General features: G+C 48.4%; 1 protein-coding gene across 5 annotated transcripts in view; it reads right to left on the bottom strand.

Annotated features, from left to right (window-relative positions):
• The window catches only part of PRKCZ (protein kinase C zeta), a 100040-nt gene that overhangs the window by 35073 nt on the left and 42359 nt on the right, over window positions 1–22608 (bottom strand). The gene's annotated exons all lie outside the window — the stretch shown is intronic.

The following is a 22608-nucleotide window of genomic DNA, read 5'->3' as shown; positions in this document are numbered from 1 at the left end:
TCTCCGTTGAGGGAAGACAACAGCAGAGGCCCTGAAGAGTGGGTTCGCTCTCGCAAAAGTGTTGAGGGACCAGCATAGGACAAGGGTTCTGATGTTTGTAAAGAGAAATGCTTCAGTGAAACAAAGCCTTCTGCTTCCTGAGGCCGGGACCTCCATGTGGAGCCAGGGCCCAGCCAGCACCGTACACCAGGGTTTGGGGAGCCCAGCTACCAAGACCTCAAGGCCTGTCCCCATCGGCTCAGTTGCTGTCACAGGACCAGATGCTCCATCAAAGAACAAGACCTTGATGAGGCTCAGGCGGTGGAGACCAGGGTCACAGCCTCGGGGTCCCAGGAGGGGCAGGCCACCTACCTGGGCTCCTCAATCTGTCCCTCTGCCCCATTAGTGACCGTTATGAAGCCCAACCCTGGACTTGCCTGGTGGCTCAGTGGTAAAGAATCTGTCTGCCAGTGCAGGGGACAGGGGTTTGAGCCCTGGTCCCGGAAGATCCCACATGCCATGGAGCAACCGAGCCCACGCTCCACAATGAGAGAAGCCACTGCAATGAGAAGCCCATGCGACGCAACTAGAGAGTAGCTCCCGTTCACCGCAACTGGAGAAAAGCCCGCACAGCAATGAAGACCCAGCACAAGCAAAAACAAGGAAGCCCAACCTAAAAGGCATTCTGGGGGGTGGGGGTGGGGTGGGGTATTGTAACAGTTCCACTTTCTAACAAGTTTCGTCACAAAGAGACAAATTGTCACGAAGTGAGTTCAGTTTTGATGAAATAGCGGACCAAGACCAGGGTTTTCTCAAAGAGTTTCTGGAAAAACACAGAGACTTGCAAGTCATCTACTGCCACTGAGCTCATGCTGAACCAACCCATCTCTATTTGGAGGCTTTCCTTTGCGGATTCACTTTTAAAAACAGCACAAGTCCTGGAGCTGCTCACAGCCCACCTGTGCTGTCGGGGCCGGTGTTACCTGCTGCGTCCACGGCTGGGAGCACAGGGCCAGGCTGACTGAGACACAGCTCTGGCCCGAGAACATGTGCCCCACGTGTCCCCGGGGAAATGACGGGCAGAGACTGGGGATGCCGGCCTCTGAAGGTCAGCCAGCAATGGCTGGGCCACAGTCAAAACGGCGCCTGCATCACAGCCAAATGTGCGGGTCAAAGCAGGAGACGAGGCTGGTTCCTGGGAGGCCAAGCAGAGAGGGAGGCCCGGAGCTCGTGGGAACCAACTGTAGATAAAGGCTGGGATTTATGAGGAACTACATTCAATATACTATAATAAACCAAATAGAAAAAGAAAAATATATATATGTGTATAACCAAATCACTTTGCTGTACATGAGAAACTAACATAAAATTGTAAATTGACTATAGTAAAAATTAAAAAAAAATAAAAAACTGGGGTTCAGAGCAGCAAAGACAAGCCTCCTGAGGGGTCACCTCAGCCCTCCTAGACATGTGACAGACCCACAGGCTGTCTCCAGCAGGGTCTGGGGACTGAAGGTCTGGGTTCTGACAATGGCCTCTCCCCAGGGTCTCCTCTCACAGGGTATAAGCCCCCCAACCCCAACTATTTCCTCCCAAAGTCCTCATGGCCTCACACACATTTGGGGGTGGGGCTTCTGCACAGGACTTAGGGGTCACATTTGGTCCCAAACAATCTGTTCCTGGTTCCCCCAGATTCATGCTTCTCTTGCACACAAAACACTCCATCCAACAGCTCCAAGGCTCCTCTCCAGCAGCAACTCTGACATCCACAGTCTTATAAAAAATCATCTAAACTGCAGGAGTGACACTCAGCTGTAATTTGTCCTGAGGAAATCTACCCCACCCCTGCCCTCACCCAGCCCCAGCTCAGACCTGTTAGACCAGACAAGCTGTGTTTCGAAAATGCAATGCTGGGGGAACTTCCTTGTGGTCCAGTGGGTAGGACTCAGTGCTCCTCCTGCTGGGGCCCAGGTTCAATCCCTGGTCGGGAAACTAGGATTCCCACAAGCCATGCAGCGTGGCAAGAAAAAAAAAAAAATCAACATTGGACAGGAAGTGGATAGCCAGTCCCGCTCCAAATGGAGGAACGGAAAAGCAAGGAAAGCGACAGGTCCCCAGGGAGCCCACACTTGCCAAGGCAAGTCCACTGGCTCTATGAGGCTCAAGAACGACCCACCTGGTTTGATGCTGTCCCCTAGCCTCACCGGAGGATTGGGGTGACCCCCACTATGGGGCTCTCTCAAGGTCCCCGAGGAAACACGGATGTGAAGAAATGAACCTCAAATCCAAGCTTCCCTTCGAGGGAAGGGAACTACAAGTCCTACGCTGTGAAGTTCAGGGCAGAAGGTCACGAAACGAAGCTACACAGCTGTTAAATGGAAAACAAAAAAGCCCAATACGAGATTTTTGGCTGACTAATGGTGTCGGGGAGACAAAAGATGGAGACTGGGGTCCTAGTCACCCCCCAGACTTTTCCAGCTGCAATTACTACAAGACATTAAAGGAAAATGAGGAACAGACCAGCATCAGCGGAGTCCAGGTGACCCATCCACAGTCCATCTGCCGGGATGAGATCAAGTCCCTTCATGAGGAAATAACATCACTCAGAGCTCCTGCCACTTTGCAAACACAGGATCTGATATTCAGAAATCACCAGGCTGGCCAAAAAGCAGGAGCATTTGGGCCAACAGTCAATAGAAACGGACTCAGAGGAGATCCAGATATTCAACGTACATTGAAAAAGATGGCAAAAGGACAGAATTTTACCCAAGAACTGGATCTATTGAAAAAGGAGTCAAATTTTAAAGACCCTAGGATTTTAGAAATTCTCAAAGTGAAAATACAGCGTCTGAAATTAATAATTCAGGAGCCAGATTTAAGAATAGGCTAGGGCTTCCCTGGAGGCTCAGTGGTAAAGGATCTGCCTGACATTGCACGAGACACGGGTTCGATCCTTAGTCCAGGAAGATCCCACATGCTGAGGAGCAACTAAGCCTGGGAGCCAAAACTACTTGAGTCCATGTGCCACAACTACGGAAGCCTGCTCACCCTTAAGCCTGTGCTCCGCAACAAGAGAAGCCATCGCAGTGAGGAGCCAGGACCCTGCAACTAGATAGCAGCCCCTGCCCACCGCAAGTAGAGAAAAGCCCACAAGGCAAGGAAGACCAAGCACGGAAAAATAAAAATTAAAAAGAACAGGTTAGATAAAATAAGAGACAGAAGATCCAAAGCGTCCCTGGTAGCTCAGCTGGTAAAGAATCCGCCTGCAATGCAGGAGACTCCAGTTCGATTCCTGGTTTGGGATGATCCCCTGGGGAAGGGAAAGGCTACCCACTCCAGTATTCTGGCCTGGAGAATTCCACGGACTGTATAGTCCATGGGGTCACAGAGTTGGACGTGAATGAGCGACTTTCACTTTCAGATGAGAAGATTCAGACTGCAGCACAGAGAGGGGAAAGCAGGATAGAAGGAAGTGCAGAAGAGAGCAAAAGGGCCTGTGGGACCCGGTGAGAAGACAGGGATGCGGACGTGGAGTCTGAGGGGTAGCGGCAAGCGGGGAGGGGCCGGGCAGCACCTGAAAGGACCGGGCTGACACCTTACAGCGGAGATAAGAGACTCTGCCCAAGACGAGGCGCTCACAGTCTCAAAGTAAAGTCAATACTCCCCCTTTCTCAAGTCTGTTGAAACAGAAGAATGAAGGCTGTTCTTTTCATTGAAATCATTGATAATATTTATTAAGCATTTATGTAAAAGTATCCATCTAAGCTTTTTACTAGACTTCCCTGATGGTTCAGTCAGTCAAGAATCTGCCTGCAGCATAGGAAAGTCAGGTTCGATCCCTAGGTTGGGAAGATCCCCTGGAGAAGGGGATGGCTACCCACTCCAATATTCTTGCCTGGAGAATTCCATGGACAGAAGAGCCTGGAGGGCTACAGTCCATGGGATCACAGAGAGTCAGACAAGACTGAGTGATGTTCACTTTCAAGCTTTTTACAGAAATATCGCATTAAACATAACCCACACTTAGAATGAAATTTCAAATATCCTATAATCTTTCTAAAATGCACAGAAACTAAAGGATAAAGAGACTAAGTTGCTTGACCAAGGCACTCAAGCTATAAAAATACAGTCTGGCTTCCAAGATTTTGAAGCTCATGTGTGTAAGAAGGACAATTATGTAAAATAAATATCATGTCTGACAGATGAAACATGAGTTCACATACTCTGAAGATTAAGTTAAGAACAGGTCATGAGATATGATTTTCTTGCATTTATAAATACAAGAAATTTAAATGCAATTTAGTAATTTTAATATAATTTGACAAATTTGCCCAAAGACCATTTTTCAGGCAGCCAGAGAAGAAAGAGAAGCACCCACTCCCAGAGAGTAACAGGGTGGTCAGGCGAGTCTCTAAGAGACACAGCAACACAGCCGCGGCCAAGAGACCAAGCCCCAGGCATGCAGAGAGAGCATCCCTGCCCTCTGGGCAACACACCCAGAGAAAACAGCCTCAAAAATGAAGGCAGGCGAAAGACATCTGCACAGAACCAAAACCCAGCAATTCTGTTAGGAGAAATACTAAAAGGAGTACTTCAGGAAGGAAAATGGTCTTGGACGTAAGCACGGTCCTTCAGGAGGAAATGGGTGCATGAGGAGGGGAATCTGAATGAATGCCATTTAAAATAACATTAATAGTTGTTGTGGGGCTTAAAATATAAGTAGAGTTTACACATAAGACGACAACAGCATAAAAATTGATAAGAGAATAAATAAGACTAAAGCATTGTAAGGTTCTTGCATTACCTGGAAGAGTAAAAGGAATAACTTAAGGTACATTTCAAGAATGTTTTGTATAATTCCTAAGGTACCTGGAATATTTTTTAAAAAGTATTACTTAGCAAATATAATAAAAGGTGGGGGTGGGGGTGGAAAATAACACTTGATTAAACCAAAAGGAGGCAAGAAAGGAAGGCCAAAAGAAAGAACATATAGGCGTTACAAAATAAACAGTAAGATGATAGATTTAAATTGGAATTTACCAGAATAACATTAATTATAAATAAACTAATGCTTCAGTTAAAAGATACAGATTTCATGCTAGGTCAAAAACAACAATTAACTTCTGTTTATAAGAGCCATTTCCAAAACATGATACAGAGAAGTTGAGAGTATAGGATGGAAAAAATATATCACATGAACACTATGTCTCCCCCACCCTGCCACACATACACACACACAGAGGCATAGTTGTACTGATGTCAGACAAAGGGGACTCAAATGCCAATAATAGTTCTTCATCTAAAAGAGCAAAATTTCGTGATGATAAAATGTCACTTTTAAAGGAAGATATAATGATCCTAGATTTGTATGCACCGAATAAAGCACAAAATACATCAAGAAAAACGAAAGGAAAAAGACACATCTGCAAATGGGTAAAGGGGATCAACTGTATGATAACAAATGAAAACTAAATTTTTGGTGGTGACCATGCTGTTGTCAGAGAAGGCAATGGCAACCCACTCCAGTACTCTTGCTTGGAAAATCCCATGGACGGAGGAGCCTGGTAGGCTGCAGTCCATGGGGTCGCTAGGAGTCGGACATGACTCAGCAACTTCACTTTCACTTTTCACTTTTACGAACTGGAGAAGGAAATGGCAACCCACTGCAGTGTTCTTGCCTGGAGAATCCCAGGGATGGAGGAGCCTGGTGGGCTGGCATCTCTGGGGTCGCAGAGTCGGACACGACTGAAGCGACTTAACAGCAGCAGCATGCTGTTGTAGAAATATAACAAAGTAGAAACATAATGTTATACACATGAAACTTGTAATAATGTTATAAACCAAAGTTACCTCAGTAAGAAATACACTGCTGCTGCTGCTAAGTCGCATCAGTCGTGTCTGACTCTGTGCAACGCCATAGACGGCAACCCACCAGGCTCAAGAAATACACTAGTGAACCAAAAAATAAGTGAAACACAATTAAATTTAAAATGTTACCACAGAAAACTAAAACACCGGGTAGCTTGTACATGGTGGGAGTGGGAAAATAAAATGGAGAAGCTGCACGGTAAAAAAAAAGAGAAGACAAATCTGTAATAATTTAATGTCTACGGATATTAAAGATATTCTAAAGGGTAATAAAGATACACACTATGTAAATAAGTATGGTTTAGACTTGAAAATCTATGGGGTTGGAAAGAGCTGGACACGACTGAGTGACTTTCACTTTTTCTTTTCACTTTCAGACTTGAAAATATCCTTAAAAACACAACTTACTAAAGGTGATAAAAGAAGAAATAAAAAATCTGAATAATTTGTATTTTAAAAATTAAATCTAGAATTTAAAACATTCCCACAAAGGAAACTCCAGGCTCACAGACCTTTGCTGTGAATTCTTTCAAGTAATTAATTTAGAAATAATATTAATCTTAACATAAATCTTCCCAAGAATAAAAAAGCTCAATTAATTTTTTAAGGCCAATATACTTCAACATTAAAAAAAACTAAGAAAGGCATCTAGTCTTATCATTTCATGACAAAAAGAAAGGGAAAAAGTGAAAGCAATGACAGATTTTATTTTCTTGGGCTGCAAAATAACTGCAGACAGTAACTGCAGCCATGAAATTAAAATGCTTGCTCCTTGGAAGGGAAACCGTGGAAAATTTAGACAGTGTATTAAAAAGCAGAGACAGCACTTTTGCTAACCAAGGTCCAAGCTATAGTTTTTCCAGCAGTGATGTATGGATGTGAGAACTGGACCATAAAGAAGGCCGGGCACTGAAGAATTGATGCTTTCTAATTGTGATGCTGGAGATGACTCTTGAGAATCCCTTGGGCAGCAAGGAGATCAAAGCAGTCAATCCTAAAGGAAGTCAGTCCTCAATATTCACTGGAAGGACTGATGCTGAAGCTGAAGCTCCAATACTTCGGCTACCTGATGTGAAAAGCTGACTCATTGGAAAAGACCCTGATGTTGCGAAAGATTGAAGGCAGGAGGAGAAGGGGATGACAGAGGATGAGATGGTTGGATGGCATCACCAACTCGATAGACATGAGTTTGAGCAGGCTCTGGGAGATGGTGAAGGACAGGGAAGCCTGGAGTGCTGTAGTCCAAGGGGTTGCAAAGAACAACAAAAATAACCTCCATGTTTAACTGTGAAAACAAAGTTACCAAAAAAGAAAGAAAGAAAGTGGCAGGTCAACTTCTCTCATAAATAGTTGCAAAAATACCAACAAATGTTTGCAAACTGAATCCAGCAAAACATAGAAAAAACAACACATTATAGCCAAACAGGATGAACTAAGGGAATGCAAGTTTGGTTTAACAAAGTCAAATAGTATAATTCACCTTATTAATAGAATAAAAGAGAAAAGCATGTCAACAGATGAAGGGGGAAAAACGCTTTGATAAAATTCTATGTCATTCAGGATAAAAATCCTCAACAAGGAACAGAATAGAACCTCCTAAATTTGACGATGGGAATTTACAAGAGAAAGAAGAGTCATTCAGCAAACAACATCCTTAATGGCAGAATTCTGAAAACCTTCCACTGAAATCTAGAACAAGAGGATGCCTGTGGTCAGAACTTCTGTTCCATGGTGTTTTGGAAAGATAAACAGTGCCAGTGATGCAAGGTAACAGATGAAGGTTTGGAAAGAGAAATAAAATGCACTGGTGAACTGGGAGTGTACACAGGAAACCCAAAAGAACCCACAGATAAAGTCCTAGGATGAATACATGAATTTAACATGGTGGCTGGACAAGGGTTCAATATCAACAGTCAACTGTATTTCTCCATATATTTCTATAAGCAAACAAATAGGAAACAAAATTATAAAAGGAACACGATTTAAAGCAGCGTAAAAAGCCAAATGACAGTGGAGTGCTCCAGCAAAAAATGTGCAGGACTGCTCCACAGAAGACACAGATGTCACCGAAAAAATCTGAAGAAGAATTGAGTACATGTTCAAGGCTCAGAAACCTCAAGGCTGCGAAGATGTCGATTCTCCCATGCTGATCTATGAACTCAAATGTAATCCAAATAAAAAAATCTCACTGGGTTTTGGAAAACTTAAAACCAATTGTAAAATTTGTATAGAAATGGAAAAGCAAAAAACAACCAAGACAGACTTCCCTGGTGGTCCAGGGGTTAAGACTTTGCCATCCAATGCAGAGGGTGTGGGTTTGATCCCTGGTCAAGGAACTAAGATTCCACACGCCAAAAAAAAAAAAAGCCACAAAAAAACCCAGAAGCAGTGTTGTCACAAATCCAATAAAGACTTTAAAAATGGTCCACATCAAAAACTGTGGTGTTGGAAAAGACTCTTGAGAGTCCCTTGGACTGCAAGGAGATCCAACCAGAACATCCTAAAGGAAATCAGTCTTGAATATTCGTTGGAAGGACTGATGCTGAAGCCGAAACTCCAATACTCTGGCCACCTGATTCGAAGAACTGACTCATTGGAAAAGACCCTGATGCTGGGAAAGACTGAAGGCAGGAGGAGAAGGGGACGACAGAGGATGAGGTGGTTGGATGGCATCACCGACTCAATGGACATGAGTCTGAGTAAACTCTGGGAGTTGGCGATGGACAGGGAGGCCTGGAGTGCTGCAGTCCATGGGGTCACCAAGAGTCGGACACAACTGAGCAACTGAACTGAACATCCAAAAAAAAAAATCTTAACAACCACCACAAGAAAGATACCCTTGAAGAAAAACAAAAAATACATGATATTAAGAGTTATTATAAAGCCAAGTTAAAACCATGTGATATTGTGCAAAAGGCCAAAGGGACAGAAGTCCAGAAATGCCCCCTCCCCCACCCCGCAACAGTCGATGATAAAGACATCACTGAATTGTGGTGAGAGGAGGATGCTTTTCCTATAAGTGGTCCTGGCTCAACCGGCTATCACCACAGGGAGCAGGGGTGGGAAACCTCCCCCCATACACAGCTTACTCCCAGGTGTGGCAGGACTAACGAGGGTTATGACTCTGTCAGGAGGGAAACATTCAGGGCCTGGGGTTCAGGGGCAGCTTCTCTAACAAAAGGCACACACTGTAAAGGCACTGTCCATTTTTGTTCACCAAGAGTGGAAAGGCAAGCCGCCGAGTGAGATGCTAGCAGTGTCACAAACACACACAACACACAGAGCTCCTACAAATCAGTAACGTAGGCGCATGGCCCATTAAGTTGCTTTTCAACACCCTGAGTCTGAAACTGAGGAAAAGACTTGGAGGAGCAGCTGACAGCTGCTGCTGCTGCTAAGTCGCTTCAGGCGTGTCCAACTCTGTGCGACCCCATGGACTGCAGCCTACCAGGCTTCTCCGTCCATGGGATTCTCCAGGCAAGAACACTGGAGTGGGTTGCCATTTCCTTCTGCAGCTGACAGCAGTGGGTCCTAAACAGCTTATAAGCGAGAAGACACTTAGCTTTGGGGGCAAAGAGGAAACGCAGACCATGGCCACGATGTGACACTCACGCAGACAACTCTCAGGTCTACTCTGATGGCAGAGAGCTCTAACAAGCCCAGGGCTGGGGAGGCCAGGGAGCGGGACCGCAGAGCCCAGGGATGAGGGTGGATGGTCATCAAGGTTGGGCTCCTGACACATGCCTCCTGAGAGCCCAGAAGTCTCTGAGCATCCTTTGTAAGCTGATGAGACTGGCATCAGGTTGGGGGCTGGTCATCAAAGTCCAAGGCATGATTAGAGGGTCAGAACTTTCAGCCCCACACCTGACCTCTGGGGAGATGAAAGGGACAGAAGGTCATGCCTGACTCTGGGTCACAGACGGTCAGTGAGCTGCCCATACAGCCATGTCCCTCCCCTCTCTCCACACTTTCAACACTGTCTGTCCTTAAAGATTTGGGCACAGGTCCCCATCTGTCAACATCAATGGCCCTGACCTTCCCTGTCTTCGTCTACACCTCAGACCTACATCCCTCAGAGCCACCCACTTTCCAGGCCTCCATTTGTGCTGCTCCCAACCTTCGCTCTGCCTGGATGCCAGCCCTCATCCAACCTCAGAGACCATGACTCACCAAAACACCATGATCTTATGGACCAGAAAGATAGAAAATGACACTGCCAACTGAACGGCAACCCCAGGCTGCAGGATGCCTCAGTTTCAGCCACGTTAGACCTGATGGAATGAACCGGGTGTGGGGTACTCCCAGCCCCCCTGGAAGGAAGCCAGCCTGCCCTTCACCCTGTGCTGATCTCTTCCACTTGGGTGGACATTTAGGAACCTCGATGGACAGATGGCTGGGCAGCAGGTTGGACACACGCACATGCCAAGTTTTGTAAATCCTGAGTCTGAGGATGAATCATAAGGAATGAGGTCTGGGGAGAGGATCTGTACCTCGTGACACAGGAGCTCAGAAAGGGTCTGGCAAGGGTGGGCTTCATCCCAGGCAGGGCTGCGGTCCAAGCTGGGTCCAGGCTGAGCCGGGGAGGTTGGGGGGAGAGGGGAAGCAGTGCTCAAGAGCATGTGTCCCTAGAATGCAGGCTGGGGCCACCCACAGGGCCAGCAGCGAGCGAGCAGCGAGGAGGATGGTTCTGCGGCATGAACCAGCCCGTAGAAGCAGATCCAAAACCAGATGAAGGGGCGGGGGTGTGGTTGTGGGTGGGGCTCCTAACTGGAACTGACCCAGCAGGCTGGGCTGCCTCCCCTAATCCAAGTCCTTCGCCATCACTCATTCCCGCCCTGGACTCCTCACTGGTCACATCTCATCTCTAAACCTCCACCCTTCCGCATCGCTCCCAGGCCCCCAGACCCTAGCTTATCCACAGACCCCTAGTGCATCTGCAGCCTTCAGGGTGCATCCCCCTGCTCTCCCTTCCCTCACCCAAGACCCTCACATCAGCTCCCATCTCCCCTGTCTGGCTCCCTGGCTCTCCTCTCCACTGCCACTTTTTGGCTGATGTGTGGTCCTCTCTTGACCCGTTAGGTGGTCCCAAAATACCTTCCGAATCTTTTTCCACCCTACCCGCTGTTATGGATTGAATGTCTGCGTCCCCCTAAATTCCTGTATTGAAGCCCCACCCCCACTCCAGTGATAATATTAAGAGGTGACTGGGTTTAGATGAGGTCAGGCAAGTGGGGCTCTCACAAAAGGATTAGCGTCCTTCCTGGAAGAGAAAAAGGCCAGAGCACAGCACGCAGAAGGAGGGAGTCCCTCTCCTGACACCCTGGCCCTGCAGGTTTCATTCCCACCAGCTCAGTCCAGGCCACCTGTGGGGTTTTCCACCAGTGGTTTGAGGGTGGACAAGTGACCAAGGGCACGAGGCATCAGTGTGACCCAGTAGCGAGGGGACCCTGAGGAGGCACCTGATGGAGGGTGACTGCTCCGAGGAAGTCAGCATGCAGAGAGAGAAGCAGGTCTGGCCACCCCAGGATGAGCCAGCTCACTCCTGGCCATTGGGTTTCCAGTCTTTCCAGACTAGAGATCTGTCTTCAGTTTCCAGTCACTCACAGGAGCCCTAATGAAAGCACTCTCCTGTCCAGCTCTTCCCCCGCCACAGCTCCCCTGGCAGAAACCTGCCCTCCCTGAGTGCCCAGCCTGCAACCACATCCACTGATTCTGCCTCCAGATGACCCTAGACTCACCCCCGCATCCGGGGCCCCAGGTCCCGGCCTGACCATTGCTGTCCCGTGTGGTTCTTAGTACTGACACAATCAAATCTCAGGGACCCACACGCCCCCCAGACCATGCTGGGGGCTCCCCCTGCCCCGAGGTGGGCCTGTAAGATGGTCTGCAGACAGGGCTGCAGGGTGGCAGAGCCCAGACCTGGCACCCCCTATGTCAGCCACCGAGTCACAGCTGCTGTCACATTATCCCCTTCCTCAGGCCTTCCATGGGTGTCCTGAGGCAGCTCAGCCCAGCATGTTTGAATGCCTGTGATGACATCTGTTCATTATTAGAGGAAAAGGGGTGGCTACTATGACTTCACTTTACATATGAGCAAACTGAGGCCACCCAAGGCCAGGGGTCCCGGCTGCCCCCACCACCCCTGGGACTCCTGTCGGTGCCCTCTGTCTGGGTCTCACCCCAGGAATCCCTCCTCAGAAGCCAGAAACCGAAAGCATCTGTGGTTGGCTAAGTATCTGCCCCCAGGGACGTCCCATCCTAATCCCCAGCCTGAGCCTCCTCACATGGGGCAGGGACTCTGCTCAGTTAAGGTAAGGACCCTGGGAGGGGGTGATCCTGGATTATCTGGGGGTTAGTGTCATCACAAGGTCCCCATAAGGGGGAAGCAAGAGGGTCAAGTCAGAGGGAAGGCATGAGGACAGAGCCTCAGGGTGTGCCCCTCACTCACCTGGCTCCCAGGGGCTCGTCTGGTCCAACAAGGAACAAGAAGGAGGCCTCCGAGAGAGAGAGATGACTGGCCTCCACTCCCTTCCTTCTGCTGCAGTCCTGGAACCATGCCGGGGGCCAAGCAGGGCCCTAGTGGACAGCCCTATTCACCCCAAAGGAAAGCTCTCCATCCCCACTCAACATCTCACAGCAGCCAGCCAGCTCCTCCTTGCAGCTCTTAGGCTCATATGACCACCTCATCCCAAATCCATTTGCTCAGATGACCATTAGGGAGAACTGCACACACCATTCACGCTGCACTTGGTCACTCCCAGGCCACAGGGGAAAAGCCCCGTTTCATCAACTGTGAGCCCCAAGTGCACCCATGGCTGCCGTTCCCCCCACAACCCCAGCTCCTTTTAGGCTGTTCGTGCAGGTGGCCTGTGGGCCCCATCTCCCCTGCCAGGAACAAGTCGGCTCCTGGTCATCTGCAGGCCCGGTTACAAGACCACCTTCCCACCAATGCCGAGTCCTCAGCATCCTCGCCAAAAGAGTGCCATAATGCACATGGCGGCTATGCAGGAGACAGGAGTGACCCGGGGTCAGCCCCAGGGTCAGCCCAGCAGCTCCTGCCGAGGCCAGTGTCCCTGGCTGAATAAGTGCCTTGGACACATCTGTCCTCAAACAGGGACTATGCGTGCAGAGTCAACACCTCCAATCCCAGTGGCTTCTCCCCTCACTGGAGAGATGGGACTTGCACACCTGTCTATGCCCATGTTAACTTGCCTGCACCCACCTGAACACACTCAGCTGTCCACATTCACCTGCTCACACACACCTACTCACACTTACCTGTCCATGCTCACCAGCCCACACTTACCCACATGGTTCACATGGGACCCAGCCTCCAGTTCTCCCTTTCCTGGTCCTCCCAGGTCCTGCCAATCTCCTCTCAGCACTGGACTCCTGCCCCTTTTCCCCTTCCCTGACCCTCTGCCCCACTGTCTTTGGCCTTGTGGGCAGCAGGGGGCCCCACAGGCCTGCTGGCCCCAACCCACTCCAGCGCAGAGTGCCCACCTGGTCCACACCCCAACCACACAGTTGCACCTCACAGCCACACCAGGCTTCCTTCTCCTCCTCCTCCAGCTACACCAGGTCCCTCAGTATCCTAACTCTGTCCACACCAGGGCCCAGGCCTGCCCCACCCCACCTCTTGTCTCAGCTAAAACAGCATCTCCTTGGGGGTGGCAGTAGCCCTGTGACCTTCTGGCACCTGCATGTCCTCCCCTCTCCAGAGCACAGGCTCCACATGGACAGGTGGCATACCTGGGTCCCTGAACCAGACACGGGTTACAGGGGCCTTGCACACAGGAGCCGAGAGGTACGGGCAGCCTGTGATCAGCGAGGCCCACCCTCTCCTCGCTGCCCTGGGGGAGTGCCCAGCATCCATGGCTACTGCACCAGCCCCTGCAGCTCTGAGGCCCCGAGTCTGGTTTCAGCCACAGAGAAGGTAACCTGTGACGCTCAGCAGTTGACAGCCTCCACCCCCTGCCTTTCCCGCCACATTTGGGGTTGGGGCGGGGAGGATAGAAAGCCTAGAGGAGCGGGTGGGAGCGGGGAGGTTCACACCCTGAATGCCCCAGCCTGGCTCACCCCCTCCCCAAAACTTAAACCCAAGCTGCCCCCCAAGTCGTCTGGAACCAGCTCGGGAGCCCATGGCTCTCCCATGTCTCATGACGTGAGAAGGAAAGGCACCCTGTAGAGCCTGGGGCCCAGCGGGTGACAGTGCCCCCACCACCGCCCCTCGCTGCTGCCTGAACAGGAACCTGGGAGACACTGGCCCCTCAAGTCCCACGTCCAAGCACCCCCAGGAATTACTCTCCTCCTGGCCCGTGGGTTTCCCACGGGCAGGAGCTGAGTTCATGTATCTTCCAGGTGAGCAGCAGGAGCAAGGGCTAAACAGACAAGCAGCAGCTGCCAGTCAAATCCCCCTCCCCACCCCAAGATGGACTAAGGAGCAAACTGCAGCCCCACCCACTGGGACGGCTTCCCACAGAAAACAGCTTATTCAGCTGTCATGTTAAAGATTTGTCATGTCGATGTGATGTGAATTGATTTGAGAGACAGAAAGAGCACTAGGGCCACGTGTCCACGACCACCTCACATGTGTTCGGGAGGGGTGGTGCACTCCCCCACCGGGCGTGAGAGCATCTCCTAGGCCCCGCAGGCACACCTGCTTTTTCTCCACACCTTCCCAGCAGTGTATACATATGCATCCCCGTCAAGAAAAGCTCTCCCCCTCCCCAGGAGGAGAGGCCTCTTTATGAGAAAAACAGTAACAGAAAAAGTGATGGTGGGGCCATTCACGCCACAGTTGGCTGCACACCTTTGTTTTGCAGCCCTTTAGTAAGGCAAGGTGGGACTATGTTTTAGATTCTTTTCTGCAAAACTGTAGTAAAGAAGAGAGCAAAATACAAACAGTTCCTATGAATCTGGAAACAAACCAACAAAAACTTGTAAGCAGACCTCGAAAAGCCCACAGCAGACTCTGAAAGAAAAAAATGTAAATTCAAAAGACTCCTGTGGGGTGTCTTTTGACAAGGGGTGGGGTGGGGAGAGGACTGGCTCTGGGACCACCCCCAAGCCCCCCAGCCTGGCCCACCACACTTCTGACTTTAGGACCCAACCCAGAAGGATGAGCCTCCACCCACCAGACAGGAAGCACAGCCCTGCTGTGTCTGATAAAAAACAAAAGGGGGAGAGGGAGAGAAAACTGGATGTTTTCCCAAACTCCCATCACAGTCCTCCCCAGGGAAAAGGATCCCACAGTGATGAGAACCCTACGCAGGGCATTCGTGATCCACTGTTGGCACACACTAATCCTACAGTGTGCGCACCAATGATGTGTCTGCTATAGGTGCGTTTCTGCTGTATGTGCCTATGATGTATCTGCTCTGTGTCTGCTGCTATTGCTGCTAAGTCACTTCAGTCTCGTCTGACTCTGTGCGACCCCATAGACGGCAGCCCACCAGGCTCCGCCGTCCCTGGGATTCTCCAGGCAAGAACACTGGAGTGGGCTGCCATTTCCTTCTCCAATGCATGAAAGTGAAAAGTGAAAGTGAAGTCGCTCAGTCGTGTCCGACTCTTTGCGACCCCATGGACTGCAGCCTACCAGGCTCCTCTGTATCTATTATATATCTACACTGCGTCTGCTATGTGCCTATGATGTATCTGTTCTGGGTCCACTATATATCTTATATCTACACTGCATCTATGTGCCAATGATGTATCTGTTGTGTCTACCATGTATCCATTATATATCTATTCTGCATCTACTATGTATCTATGATGTATCTGCTCTATATCTATGATGGAGTTAATCTGTATCTATTTATATCTATCTTCTCTGTATGTACTGCATGTTTGTGATATATCTGTTCTGTATCTACTATATATTACATATCTAACATGTATCTACCATGTGTCTAAGATGTATATACTCTACTATGTACTACATGTCTACACTGTATCTACTATATATCTATGATGTATCCATTTTGTATCTCAGTTCAGTTCAGTCGCTCAGTCCTGTCTGACTCTTTGTGACCCCATGAATCACAGCACACCAGGCCTCCCTGTCCATCACCAACTCCCAGAGTTCACTCAGACTCACGTCCGTCCAGTCGCTGATGCCATCCAGCCATCTCATCCTGTCGTCCCCTTCTCCTCCTGCCCCCAATCCCTCCCAGCATCAGGGTCTTTTCCAATGAGTCAACTCTTCACATGAGGTGGCCAAAGTACTGGAGTTTCAGCTTTAGCATCATTCCTTCCAAAGAACACCCAGGACTGATCTCCTTCAGAATGGACTGGTTGGATCTCCTTGCAGTCCAAGGGACTCTCCAGAGTCTTCTCCAACACCACAGTTCAAAGCATCAATTCTTTGGCACTCAGCTTTCTTCACAGTCCAACTCTCACATCCATACATGACCACTGGAAAAACCATAGCCTTGACGAGATGGACCTTTGTTGGCAAAGTAATGTCTCTGCTTTTGAATATGCTATCGAGGTTGGTCATAACTTTCCTTCCAAGGAGTAAGCGTCTTTTAATTTCATGGCTGCAGTCAACATCTGCAGTGATTTTGGAGCTCAAAAAAAATAAAGTCTGACATTGTTTCCACTGTTTCCCCATCTATTTCCCATGAAGTGATGGGACCAGATGCCATGATCTTCGTTTTCTGAATGTTGAGCTTTAAGCCAACTTTTTCACTCTGCTCTTTCATCAAGAGGCTTTTTAGTTCCTCTTCACTTTCTGCCATAAGGGTGGTGTCATCTGCATGTCTGAGGTTATTGATATTTCTCCCGGCAATCTTGACTCCAGCTTGTGTTTCTTCCAGTCCAGCGTTTCTCATGATGTACTCTGCATATAAATTAAATAAGCAGGGTGACAATATACAGCCTTGACGTACTCCTTTTCCTATTTGGAACCAGTCTGTTGTTCCATGTCCAGTTCTAACTGTTGCCTCCTGACCTGCATATAGGTTTCTCAAGAGGCAGGTCAGGTGGTCTGGTATTCCTATCTCTTGAAGAATTTTCCACAGTTTACTATGAAGTATCTGTTCTGTATCTACGACAGTTGCTCTGTATCTATTATGTATCTACTCTGCATGTACTATATGCCTGTGACGTACCCTGTGACTATATGCCTGAGACTCGGTGTCTCTGCTACATATAACCTGGGATGTGTCCACTCTACTGTATCAGATGCTGATTTAGACCAAGGACACACTGAACCTAGATCCCCTCACAGGCCTCTGAGGGGGGCAAGCGTTGACATCTGTTTCACAGGCAGGCCTGCAGGACAGCATCTGGACTCCAGGTCAGCCCAGTATTTCCAAACTCGGTTTCATCCTTAACCTTCAAGTAACAGAGCAACAGACGTGAGGGACACACAGTGGACAGGAAAACATACACTAACGGCAGAAGTCCACTGGCCTGGCCGAGGCCTGTGTCCCCGTGCTTGGCTCTCATCCTAGCGCCTCATTCTAGGGGATGAGGGACAAACCGTCAGGGAGCTGTGACTACAGCTGGGGAGAAATGGCATAGAGCGGGGCAGGGGCTCGTGAGAGCGGGGGCAAGTGCTGGGCCCGCCCACCTGCCCTGCGAGGCAGCCCCTCCTAAGGGAAACTGAGGCCCAGGGAGCCTTGTCCTGCTTCCTGCAGCCAGAGCTGACTCAGGCCAGCTCAGCCCAAGGTGCCTGGCCGTGGTCTTGACAGCTGAGCTGGAATGAATGAATGAGTAAATGACACACACAAGCTGAAGAAAGAACAAGGCAATCAGCCTCAGACCCCCACGGAGGCTGTCCCTGGGCTCTCATGACCAGGTCAGAGGAGAAAGAGGCAGAGGGGGAGACAAGTGCCCGGGAAATCCTGGGCCACCTGGGAAGGGGCAGGGAGGATGCCCACCAGCCTCCCTCTGGTTGGAGGACTCAGCTGCTGCAAGTTTCCAGGTTTCTTAAATCACATCTGAGATTGAAAACTGCTTTGGTGATTAAACACATACAAGAGGCCGGCTTCTCCTTGAGATTAAGCCTTCTAAAAGGCTTTAAGAATTTATCAGGGGCAGGCGGTGGGGGGAAGCCCCAAGCTGTCACAACTAAATTTTGATGTGTGATTTGCATATATATTCGTGACTGAGCAACTTCACTTTCACTTTTCACTTTCATGCACTGGAGAAGGAAATGGCAACCCACTCCAGTGTTCTTGCCTGGAGAATCCCAGGGACGGCAAAGCCTGGTGGGCTGCTGTCTATGGGGTCGCACAGAGTCGGACATGACTGAAGCAACTTAGCAGCAGCAGCAGAGAAAGAGAGGACTCAAGGGTCAAGGGTCAGGGAAAGAGGAGGGGTGGGGCTGGCACCAGAGGAGCCCCCTTGGAATTCCCCCCACACAACAGAGAACCTTTTAATGTCTTTTTACAAAATAAAGTATTTCCTCCCTGTCCTACTCATTTTAGAAAGTCAGACCTAAGGAAGCCAGGACCCCAGGGCTTCCAGGAGGCGCGATGTCACACGGGGACAGCACGCCAGGAAAACGTGTTGTAAAGATCATGTATCAGCACAGGCACACCTCAGGGATGCTATGGGTTTGGCTCAAGCAAACATAAAGCAAGTATCATGATAAAGTGATACACACAAATGTTTTGGTTTCTCAGTGCAAAGTTACGTTTATACTATAACTATAGCCTATTAAGTCTAAAAAGAATGCCTAAAAAGAATGTACATGAAAGTGAAGTCGCTCAGTTGTGTCTGACTCCTTGCGATCCCATGGACTGTAGCTTACCAGGCTTCTCAGTCCATGGGATTTTCCAGGCAAGAGTACTGGGGTGGGTTGCCATTTCCTTCTCCAGGGGATCTTCCCGAGCCAGGGATCGAATCCAGGTCTCCCACATTGTAGGCAGACGCTTTACCCTCTGAGCCACCAGGGAAGCCCAAAAAGAATGTACATACCTCAGATAAAAAATATTTTATTGCTAAAAAATGGTAAGCGTCATCTTAGCCTTCAGCAAATCTCTTTTTATTTTCCCCACTGGAGAAGGGTCTAGTCTCCATGCTGATGGCTGCTGATTGATCAGGGTGCTGGTTGCTGAAGGCTGGGCTGGTTGTGGCAATTTCTTAAAATATAAGAACAATGACGTTTGCCAAATCAATGGATTCTTCATTCACAAACAACGGCTCTACAGCGGTAATGCTGGCTGACAGTATCTTACACGTGGGAGAACTTCCTTCAAAATTGGAGTTAAGCAACTCAAATCTTGATGCTGCTTTTTCAGCTCTGCTGTCATGTCAACAATCTTCACAGCATCTTCACCAGGAGCAAATTCTATCTCAAGAAACCACCTTCCTTGTCGTCCACAAGAAACAACTCCTCATCTGTTAGAGTTTTATCCTGAGATGCAGCAATTCAGCCACATCTTCAGCCCAACTTCTTTTTTTTTCAATCAATTTGTTGTTGTCTAGTCACTAAGTCACTAGAGATTTCTTCAAGAAAATCAGAAATACCAAGGGAACATTTCATGCAAAGATGGGCACAATAAAGGACAGAAAGAGTATGGACCTAACAGAAACAGAAGATATTAAGAAAAGGTGGCAAGAATACACAGAAGAACTATACAAAAAAGATCTTAATGACCTGGATAACCAAAATGGTACAATCACTCACCTAGAGCCAGACATCCTGGAGTGCAAAGTCAAGTGGGCCTTAGGAAGCATCACTATGAACAAAGCTAATGGAGGTGATAGAATTCCAGCTGAGCTATTTCAAACCCTAAACCATGATGCTGTGGAAGTTCTGCACTCAATATGCCAGAAAACTTGGAAAATTCAGCAGTGGCCATAGGACTGGAAAAGGTCAGTATTCATTTCAATCCCAAAGAAGGGCAGTGTGTAAGAATGTTTAAACTACCACACAATTGCACTCATTTCACATTCTAGCAAGGTAATGCTCAAAATTCTCTAAGCTAGGCTTCAACAGTACGTGAACCAAGAATTTTCAGATGTATAAGCTGGATTTAGAAAAGGCATAGGAACCAGAGATCACATTGCCAACATCTGCTGGATCACAGAAAGAAAAAGAGAATTCCAGAAAAACATCTACTTCTGCTTCACTGACTACGCTAAAACCTTTGACTGTCATGACTGAGGAACTGAACAAGTCACCAAGTCACGTCTGACTCCTTGCAACCTCAGGGACTGCAGCACGGCAGGCTCCCCTATCCTTTGCTATCTCTGGGAGTTTGTTCAAACTCATGTCCATTGATTCAGTGACACCATCTAGCCATCTTATCTTCTGTCACCCCTTTCTCCTCCTGCCCTCAGTCTTTTCCAGCCTCAGGGTCTTTTCCAATGAGTTAGCTCTTTGAATCAATGGCCAAAGTACTGAAGCTGAAGCTGAAGCTTCAGTGAATATTCAGGATTGATTTCCTTTAGGATTGACTGGTTTGATCTCCCTGCAGCCCAAGAGACCCTCAAGAGTCTTCTTCAAAAAAGTTGGAAAGTATCAGTTCTTTGCGTTCAGCCTTCTTTATGGTCCAACTCTCACATCTGTGCATGACTACTGGAAACACCATAGCTTTAATCATATGGACCTTTATTGGCAAAGTGATGTCTCTGCTTTTTAATATGCTGTCTAGGTTTGTCATAGCTTTTCTTCCAAGGAGCAAGTGTATTTTAATTTTGTAGTTGCATTAATTAATTACTATTTTTGGCTGTGCTGGGTCTTTATTGCTGCACTCATGCTCTCTCTAGCTGTGGTGAGCAGCAGCTGCTCTGGTGTGGTGTGGAGGCTTCCCACTGAAGTGCAGGCCCCACTTCTAATTCCAGCTCTCTCGCTGTTTCCACATCTGTAGTTGCTTCCTCCACTGAAGTTTGGAACTCCTCAAAGTCATCCATGAGCATTGGAATCCACTTCCTCCAAATTCCTGTTGTTGTTTAGTCACTAAGTTGTATCCAACTCTCTTGTGACCCCATGGAATGTGGCCCCCAGGCTCCTCTGTCCATGGGATTTCCCAGGCAAATATACCGGAATAGGTTGCCACTTCCTCCTCTAGGGGATCTTCCTGACCCAGGGATCGAACCAGAGTCTCCTGCGTCTCCTGTATTGGCAGGCAGATTCTTTACCACTGCCACTTGGGAAGCCCTTCCAAACTCCTGCGAATGTTGGTATTTTGTTGATATTCCCATGAATCATGAATGTTCTTAATGGCATCTAGAATGGTGAATCCTTTCCAGGTACTTTTCAATTGACTTTGCCTAGAAACAACAGAGGAATCACCACCTATGGGAGCTATAGCTTTATACAATGGGTTTCTTAAATAATATGACTTGAATGTTGAAATTCCTTCCTGGTCCACGGATGCGGAGTGGATGCTGTGTTTGCAGCATGAAAACAACACGAATCTTGTTGTCCTTCTGCATCAGAGCATGACCAGGTGTGTGGTCAATGAGCACTGACATTTTGAAAGGAGTATTTTTCTGAGCAGAAGGTCTCAACAATGGGCCTAAAATCTTGCAGGAAACCATGTGGTAAACAGATGTGCTGTCATTCAGGCTTTGTTATTCCATTTCCAAAGCACATGCACAGTGCATTCAGCTTAATTCTTCAGGGCCCCTTCGCTTGTGTCAAGGACTCCCAGGTGGCTCAGTGGTAAAGAATCCACCTGCCAATTCAAGAGACACGAGTTTGATCCCTGGGTCAGGAAGATCCCCTGGAGGAAGAAATGGCAACCCACTCCAGTATTCTTGCCTGGGAAATTCCATGGACAGAGGAGCCTGGTGGGCTACAGTCCATGGGATCGCAAAGAATCGGACACGACTGAGTAACTGAGCATACACGCACTTGTGTGGCCCCTTCATGCTCTGAGCTGGATCTTCTGGAAAACTTGCTACAGCTTCTTCATCAGCACTTGCTGCTTCACTTTGCACTTGACGCTGTAAAAATGGCTTCTTTCCTTAAACTTCATGAACCAACCCCTGTGGCTTCAGACTTTTCTTCTGCAGCTTCCTCTCCTCCCTCAGCCTTCACAGAACTGAAGAGTCAGGGCCTTGCTCTGCATGAGGCTTTGCCTTAAGGGAATACTGTAGCTGGTTTGATCTTCTATCGAGGCCATTAAAACCTTCTCCGTATCAGCGGTAAGGCTGTTTCGCTCTCTTACCATTTCTGCATTCACAGCAGCAGCATTTTTAACTTCCTTCAGGGCTTTTCTTGGTATTCATGACTTGGCTAATTGTTTGGTGCAAGGGACCCAGCTTTCAGTCTGTCTTGGTTTTTGACCTGTCTTCTTCCCTAAGCTTAACCATTTCTAGCTTTTGATTAAAACTGAGAGACGGGCGACTCTTCCTTTTACTTGAACACTTAAGAGGCCACTGCAGGAATTGTTTTGTCCTGGTTTGGGTGTTTTGGGGCCATGCCACACAGCTTGCAGGATCTTAAATCCCTGACCAGGGATGGAGCTGGGGCCCGAAACAGTGCAAGTGTGGCATCTTAACCACTGGACCACGAAGGAAGTCCCCCCATTGCAGGGTTATTAATTGGCCTGATTTCAATATTGTTGTGTCAGGGAACAGGAAGGCCCAAGGAGAGGGAGGAAGATGGGGGGACGGCCAATCAGTGGGGCAGGCAGAACACATCACGTTGACAGGTGAAGTTCAGCGGGTGTGGTTCGTGGCCCGGAAACAATGACACAGATCACAGATCACCACAACTAACGCAGTGATAATGAACTTGAAATACTGCGAGAACTACCAGAACATGACACACAGACATCCTTGACCACAGGCGCT

The sequence above is a fragment of the Bos grunniens genome, chromosome 16, assembly GCF_055505025.1.
Source record: "Bos grunniens cultivar Pamir isolate PY7600 chromosome 16, Bosgru_T2T1.0, whole genome shotgun sequence".
Taxonomy (NCBI): domain Eukaryota; kingdom Metazoa; phylum Chordata; class Mammalia; order Artiodactyla; family Bovidae; genus Bos; species Bos grunniens.
The sequence above is the reverse complement of the archived record's forward strand: the minus strand, read 5'-3'. Positions and strand labels throughout refer to the sequence as shown.